Consider the following 6,883-nt stretch of genomic DNA (forward strand, 5'->3'; position numbering starts at 1 on the left):
GGAGGGTGAACCAACGGCAAAAGGAAGACCTTTCTCTCTGTCTCTCTCTCACTCTCCACTCTGCCTGTCAAAAATAAAAAAAAAATTAAAAAAAAATTTTTTTTTAAATAAATATAATATTTAGAGCTGGTCCTAAGGATATCATCCATAGACCAGAACTTGAATACATATGTTGAAGAGCCCTTGTGAAACAATGGTCCAGAAATTGTGCTGTCTCATTTAATTCTGCTAATGAAGAGCATGGAGGAATGTTTACACTGAGCCTACTCCAGTGCGGGCAGAATCCTTACTAGAACAATAATTTCCTATCCCCAAAGCACTTTGATAGAGTCACTGGATGCATTGAAAATGTTCTGTGCCTTTCTCCTGGTAAAAAAAGTGAGTGGGTAGTGTTCAGACAGGCACTCCAAGATTTTACTTAAAAATAATCATAAACAGAGGACAGAAAATAATGTGGGTATTATGGAAATGTTGCTTTATATCACATGGGACATAAAATAAAATGACAGTAGAAAAACACTTTTATTGTATAAGTCTCTTTGAGGTGTGGACTTTTTGCCACATTTCTGATTTTTTAGGAATGGAAATGCAACTAACTCAGAAAAGGGAATCATCTATGATCTTGACAACGCAAACGAGTTAATTATATGTATTGTATAGGATCCAGTGTGAACCATATAGATTCAGGAAGAAAATATTACAGCTTCTATCTTTACATCCTTTAAAATATAAAAAGAAAGGGGTTTACATTGGACTAATGATGATGGTATCTGTTGGCATACAGACCTTCATTCCATCTCCATGTCTTAGAGGAGAACATAAAAAATTCCACTTTGGACATGACTTTGAAATATCTTCAGGTTGTCAAGGAAGCTGTTACAGTGGCAATCACAAGAGAGGAGCTCACAAGCTGAGGAGGTGACAGAATATACAGGAGACAGTTGGGGCACCTTTGGTGACAAAGGTGTAACCGGGAAAGGAGTCTACATGTAGAGTCTTAGCATGGAAGGACAATGAACAAGGACAACTCAGAGTTAAGAGTGGCAGGAGAAGCAGGTGGGCTCCCAGGAGAAAACAGTAGATGGAGTGTCAAGAAAGACAGATAGACCATATTAAATGTTGCTGGAGGGCTGTGTAAAATGAGGTTAGAACTTGCCTATGTGTTTGCTAACACAGAGCCCTATGGCGATCTAAAACAAGATACTGGGCATTGCCTTAGATTCTGGTGCAAACTGGAAGCACGAAGGATCTATGCCTAACCAAGGAAATAATTTTGTTGGTTGTTGACAAAGGTTTATATCATTTGATGTACATAAATACATGCATGCTCAGTGTGAAAATTAAAGAAATGCAAAAAGTAACAGACAAAAAATGCTTTAAAATAATCATCAAGGATTATATCATCTAAAACAGCCCCTGTAATAATGTTGTGCTTAACTCCCGAGTTTTCTCATTTGCCAGTTTTTTCTTTTAATTTATTCCATATAATTGTGATTGTGTTTTATGCAACATTTTATGCAATGATTTTTTTCACTTCATTTTCTACCAACATTTTCCAAGTTTTAAATGCTTTGTAAGCATAATATGCCATAAAGTATACATACTATAGAGATATCCATCTCATTTAGATTGTTTTCCATTTGAAGGCACTATAAATTAAGCTGAAATGAGCATTTTCCTCTATAAACCTTTCTCCAAATGTTTTGGATTATTTTCCTACAGAGGCATATCACCTACAGAGATAGTTCCTGTTGAAAACTTTCTGGGTTAAATGTTAGAAGCACCCTCAAATTCTAAGGGACATCTGTGCACTCTAGAAAGAACATAACCTGAAATTGATGTGGCGACAGGATTGTAAATTCCTGGTAGTTTTAATTCATCAACTCCTATGCATGCATCTCATTCCCCACACTTCAGAATCTTACTTTCCCCGTTTCCTCCAAGTTAATCTGGAATTCCCCTGATTCTGAGCAGTAGAACATCACTGCCAGAGAAAATGGAGAGGGGAGAACGAGACAGGCAGAAAAAAAGAGAAGAGAAAGGAAGAGGAGGGGAAATATAGAGGGGGTGGTATGCCATTTGGTGTATTATTTTCAAGAAAGCCTTTTAGGTTGGATGTTTAGCTTGGTGGTTAAGACACCTGTGTCCCATATCAGAGTGTGTGGATTTGATACAGGGCTCTGTTCCTAACTCCAGCTTCCTAGTAATGCAGTGCAGACCCTGGGAGGTTTTTTTTTTTAACTTTTATTTAATGAATATAAATTTCCAAAGTACAGCTTATGGATTACAATGGCTTCCCCCCTCCCATAACTTCCCTCCCACCCGCAACCCTACCCTTTCCCGCTCCCTCTCCCCTTCCATTCACATCAAGATTCATTTTCAATTCTCTTTATATACAGAAGATCAGTTTAGTATATATTAAGTAAAGATTTCAACAGTATGCCCCAACATAGCAACACAAAGTGAAAAAATACTGTTGGAGTACTAGTTATAGCATTAAATAACAGTGTACAACACATTAAAGACAGAGATCCTACATGATATTTTTAAAAAATTAATTAATTTTCTATGCCATTTCCAATTTAACACCAGGTTTTTTTTTTTTTTCATTTCCAATTATCTTTATATACAGAGGATCGATTCTGTATATACTTGGTAAAGATTTCATCAGTTTGTATCCACACAGAAACACAAAGTGTAAAAATACTGTTTCAGTACTAGTTATAGCATCACTTCACAATAGACAACACATTAAGGACAGATCCCACATGAGATGTAAGTACACAGTGACTCCTGTTGCTGACTTAACAATTTGACACTCTTGTTTATGGCGTCAGTAATCTCCCTAGGCTCTAGTCATGAGCTGCCAAGGCTATGGAAGCCTTTAGAGTTCGCCGACTTTGATCTTATTCTGATAGGGTCATAGTCAAAGTGGAAGTTCTCTCCTCCCTTCAGAGAAAGGTACCTCCATCTTTGATGGCCCCGTTCTTTCCACTGGGATCTCACTCACAGAGATCTTTCATTTAGGTCTTCTTCTATTTTTTTTTCCCCCATGGTGTCTTGGTTTTCCATGCATACAATACTCTCATGGGCTCTTCAGCCAGATCCAAATGCCTTAAGGGCTGATTCTGAGGCCAGAGTGCTGTTTAGGACATCTGCCATTCTATGAGTCTGCTGTGTATCCCACTTCCCATGTTGGATCATTCTCTCCCTTTTTGGTTCTATTGGTTAGTATTAGCAGACACTTGTCTTGTTTGTGTGATCCCTTTGACTCTTAGACCTATCAGTGTGATCAATTGTGAACTAAAATTGATCACTTGGACTAGTGAGATGGCATTGGTACATGCCACCTTGATGGGATTGTATTGGAATCCCCTGGCACATTTCTAACTCCACCATTTGGGGCAAGTCCGATTGAGCATGTCCCAAATTGTACATCTCCTTCTCTTCTTCCCACTCTTATATTTAACAGGGATCACTTTTCAGTTAAAATTCAAATACCCAAGAATAATTGTGTGTTAATATAGAGTTCAACCACTAGTACTAGAAGGACAACAACAACAACAAAAATACTAAAAAGGATAAAGTATTACACTGTACATCAAGAGTCAGGACAAGAGCTGATCAGGTCATTGTTTCTTATAGTGTCCATTTCACTTCAATAGGTTTCCCCTTTGGTGCTCAGTTAGTTGTTGCCGATCAGGGAAAACAAATGATATTTGTCTTTTTGAGACTGGCTTAATTCACTCAGCATGATGTTTTCCAGATTCCTCCATCTTGTTGCAAATGACTGGGTTTCATTGTTTCTTACTGCTGTATAGTATTCTATGGAGTACATGTCCTGTAATTTCTTTATCCAGTCTACTGTTGATGGGCATTTGGGTTGGTTCCAGGTCTTAGCTATTGTGAATTGAGCTGCAATAAACATTAAGGTGCAGATGGCTTTTTTGTTTGCCAAATTAATTTCCTTTGGGTAAATTCCAAGGAGTGGGATGGCTGGGTTGTATGGTAGGGTTATATTCAGGTTTCTGAGGAATTTCCAGACTGACTCCCATAGTGGCTTAACCAGTTTGCATTCCCACCAACAGTGGGTTAGTATCCCTTTTCCCCCACATCCTCTCCAGCATCTATTGTTGGTAGATTTCTGAATGTGGGCCATTCTCACTAGGGTGAGGTGAAACCTCATTGTGGTTTTGATTTGCATTTCCATGATTGCTAGTGATCCTGAACATTTTTTCATGTGTCTGTTGGCCATTTGGATTTCCTCTTTTGAAAAATGTCTATTGAGGTCCTTGGCCCATCTCTTAAGTGGGTTGTTTGTTTTGTTGTTGTGGATTTTCTTGATTTCTTTGTAGATTCTGGTTACCAACCCTTTATCTGTTGCATAGTTTGCAAATATTTTTTTCCCATTCTGTCGGTTGCCTCTTCACTTTCCTGACTGTTTCTTTTGAAGTACAGAAACTTCTCACTTTGATGCAATCCCAAATGTTAATTTTGGATTTGACTGCCTGTGCTTCTGGGGTCTTTTCCAAGAAGTCTTTGCCTGTACCTACATCTTGTAGGGTTTCTCCAATGCTCTCTAATAATTTGATGGAATTTGATGGTTTTGGTCATAGATTTAAGTCTTTAATCCATTTTGAGGGAATTTTTGTGTAAGGTGAAAGGTAGGGGTCTTGTTTCAAGCTTCTGCATATGGAAATCCAATTTTCCCAGCACCATTTATTGAATAGACTGTGCTTTCTCCAGGGAATAGTTTTGGATCCTTGATCAAATATAAGTTGGCTGTAGATGTTTGGATTGATTTCTGGTGTTTCTCTTCTGTTCCATTGGTCTATCCATCTGTTTCTGTACCAGTACCATGCTGTTTTGATAACAACTGCCCTGTAGTGTGTCCTGAAATCTGGTATTGTGATGCCTCCGGCTTTCTTTTTGTTGTACAAGATTGCTTTGGCTATTCGAGGTCTCCTGTGTCTCCATATGAATTTCAGCATCATTTTTTCCAGATCTGAGAAGAATGTCTTCGGTATCTTGATTGGTATTGCATTGAATGCATAAATTGCTTTTGGGAGAATAGACATTTTGATGATATTGATTCTTCCAATCCATGAGCATGGAAGATTTCTCCATTTTTTGGTATCCTCTTCTATTTCTTTCTTTAAGGTTTTGTAGTTTTCATCATAGAGATCTTTAACGTCCTTGGTTAAGTTTATTCCAAGGTATTTGATTGTTTTTGTAGCTATTGTGAATGGGATTGATCTTAGAAGTTCTTCCTCAGCCGTGGCATTGCCTGTGTATACAAAGGCTGTTGATTTTTGTGCATTGATTTTATATCCTGCTACTTTGCCAAACTCTTCTATGAGTTCCAATAGTCTCTTAGTAGAGTTCTTTGGGTCCCCTAAATAAACAATCATATCATCTGCAAAGAGGGATAGTTTGAGTTCTTCCTTCCCAATTTGTATCCCTTTAATTTCTTTTTCTTGCCTAATAGCTCTGGCTAAAACTTCCAGAACTATATTGAATAGCAGTGGTGAGAGTGGGCATCCCTGTCTGGTACCAGATCTCAGTGGAAATGCTTCCAACTTTTCCCCATTCAATAGGATGTTGGCCGTGGGCTTTTCATATATTGCTTTGATTGTATTGAGGAATGTTCCTTCCATACCCAGTTTGCTTAGAGTTTTCATCATGAAAGGGTGTTGTATTTTATCAAATGCTTTCTCTGTGTCTATTGAGAGAATCATATGGTTTTTCTTCTGCAGTCTGTTAATGTGGTGTATCACGTTGATTGTTTTGTAAACGTTGAACCATCCCTGCATAGTAGGGATAAATCCCACTTGGTCTGGGTGGATGATCTTTCTGATGTGTTGTTGCATTCTATTAGCCAGAATTTTATTGAGTATTTTTGCATCTATGTTCATCAGGGATATTGGTCTGTAACTCTCTTTCAATGCTGCATCTTTTTCCGGCTTAGGAATTAAGGTGATGCTGGCTTCATAAAAAGAATTTGGGAGGATTCCCTCTTTTTCGATTGTTCTGAATAGTTTGAGAAGAATTGGAGTTAGTTCTTCTTTAAATGTCTGGTAGAACTCAGCAGTGAATCCATCTGGTCCTGGGCTTTTCTTTGTTGGGAGGGCCTTTATTACTGTTTCAATTTCTGTGTCAGTTATGGGTCTGTTTAGGTTTTCTATGTCTTCCTGGCTCAATTTAGGTAGGTTGTATGTGTCCAAGAATCTGTCCATTTCTGATAGATTTCCCTGTTTGCTGGCATACAAGTCCTTGTAGTAATTTCTGATGATTCTTTCTTTTTCTGTGGTGTCTGTTGTTACGTTTCCATTCTCATCTCTGATTTTATTGATTTGGGTCTTTTCTCTTCTTTTTTTTTTTATTTAGTTGGGCGAATGGGGTGTCAATTTTGTTTATTTTTTCAAAAAACCAGCTCCTCATTTGGCTGATTTTTTGTAATTTTTTTGGATTCAATCCTGTTGATTTCTTCATTGATTTTAATTATTTCTCTTCTCCTACTGGGTTTGGGTTTGGTTTGCTGCAGATTTTCTAGATCCTTGAGATGACTTGAAAGCTCATCTATTTGGTGCCTTTCCAATTTCTTGATGTAGGCACCTATTGATATAAACTTTCCTCTTAACACTGCTTTTGTTGTATCCCATAGGTTTTGGTATGTTGTTTGTTATCCTCATTTACTTCCAGAAAATTTTTGATTTCTCTTTTAATTTCTTCTATGACCCATTGTTCATTCAGGAGCGTGTTGTTCAATCTCCATGTGTTTGCATATGCTCTAGGGATTCCCGAGTTGCTAATTTCCAATTTCATTCCTTTGTGGTCTGAGAAGCTGCATGGTATGATTCTAATTCTCTTGAATTTGCTGAGA

The sequence above is a fragment of the Lepus europaeus genome, chromosome 16 (assembly GCF_033115175.1).
Source record: "Lepus europaeus isolate LE1 chromosome 16, mLepTim1.pri, whole genome shotgun sequence".
NCBI classification, from domain to species: Eukaryota; Metazoa; Chordata; class Mammalia; order Lagomorpha; family Leporidae; genus Lepus; species Lepus europaeus.